At 51.1% G+C, this 1,577-nt stretch overlaps 1 non-coding gene across 1 annotated transcript; it reads left to right on the top strand.

Annotated features, from left to right (window-relative positions):
- The first annotated feature begins 466 nt into the window (after positions 1 to 466).
- Positions 467 to 539, top strand: TRNAR-CCU. Its single transcript has one exon. It is a non-coding gene; the product is annotated as a tRNA-Arg (tRNA).
- Positions 540 to 1,577: the final 1,038 nt, after the last annotated feature.

The following is a 1,577-nucleotide window of genomic DNA, read 5'->3' as shown; positions in this document are numbered from 1 at the left end:
TAACAAGGGTTTGGGGTCACCAAAGCCAGTATGGGGGTCACTATTTCGGCCTTATAACCCTGGGTGTCAGGTCGCTGTGCAGCTTTGATCTAGAGCTCGGATCCCAACAACCAACCAGCAACCCACAGCCTCCCCCTGGGTCTGCCCCATCTGGTTACTCCTTACAGGCCGACCTTACCCCCATTCCAGCCCCGGATTTGCCCCCAATCATCCTACTGCCGCTCAGAGCCACAGACGTGGAGGTGCTGAAGGAGGGAGGGGTGACTCTAGGGTGGGGTTCTTCTCTAAGGATGGCTGGCAGAAAGGTGGTGCTTAGCTCTGTCAGTGACCTGCCCAGTTGCCTCGCTGTCAGGGGATGCAGATGTTTCTGTAAGGCGATTAATTGGGGTATTTGGCTTCTGAATGAATGTGAGGAATGTGCAATCCTGAGAGGGAATTTCCATCCCTCTTTCTACTGGCTTTCAGGGCCCCAGTGGCCTAATGGATAAGGCATTGGCTTCCTAAGCCAGAGATTGTGGGTTCAAGTCCCATCTGGGGTGAAAAACTCTTTTCTTCTTGTACATTGCAAAGAAGCCTTGGTGCTATTTTCACCAAGGAAGCTGGGAGACGTTTGAACCCAAAGTACTGGATCTTGGGAGCAATCCCCCAGAAACGGTATCTTCCACTTGACAAATGCTTTCTAGACCCATCAGTAGCAAACACTTAATACTAGTGTTTGTCTGAGAATAGAAGGAAGGGGAGTGTTTACTCCAACACCTCAGTGAGTGAAACAGACAGAAAGAGCAAGGCTGTCCTGAAAGAGAATGGATCCGTCTGGAGACAAAGCAGAACCTGAGAATGAGCAACAGTGTGAAAAGAAGAACTTCAAATGTGTGTTAGGTGTCAGTTAGGTTGGTCTGACAAATTTCAAGAAAATACCAATGCTCGCAGACTGATGCGGACACTGGCTGCTTCTGATGTTTTACTGAGAGGTCATTGAGAAATATTTTCCTTAATTATGTTATGGAATATTGGGTGGGCTATGAAGGCACCATTCCTCCTGCTTTCACCCTTGGAGACAACACGGCTACATGGCATGCGGCCAATGCTCACCTTCCAGTCAATTGCTAGAGAAGACAACACAGACAGGGATGGCAGCAGGGCAGCCTGGAGCTCCATGGAGATGGTGGGACCAGGTGTCATCAACAGGGAGGTGGCCACCCCACCATGCACAAGGCTGAGCCAGCAAGTGTGGTGTGTGCTTCACTGTGTCCCTACTCACTGCACATGGTGGTGGAGGGCTGTCCTGCCTGGCTGATGTCAGCATCTCTCTGTGAGGTCACCAGCTCCCCACCACCTTTGACCAATAGGCTGAGGTCCTGCAAAAGGCCTTTGTGATGTCACTGCCACACCCCTCCCTTGCTGTGCTAATATCCTGCCCCTGCCCAGGCACTTTGGAGGTTTGAGCTACTCCCTGTGGATCACCCCACTCAAGGAGCGTTCGTTCTAGGCAGCAAGCCGGCTAGACAGGAAAACATCAGACGCTGCTCCCAATGCTACACTCAGTATGATGACTTTCACCTCCAGAGAGACAATTA

This window comes from Mauremys mutica, unplaced genomic scaffold, assembly GCF_020497125.1.
Source record: "Mauremys mutica isolate MM-2020 ecotype Southern unplaced genomic scaffold, ASM2049712v1 Super-Scaffold_100099, whole genome shotgun sequence".
Taxonomy (NCBI): Eukaryota; Metazoa; Chordata; order Testudines; family Geoemydidae; genus Mauremys; species Mauremys mutica.
Note: the sequence above shows the minus strand (reverse complement) of the source record. Positions and strands in the feature narration are given on the sequence as shown.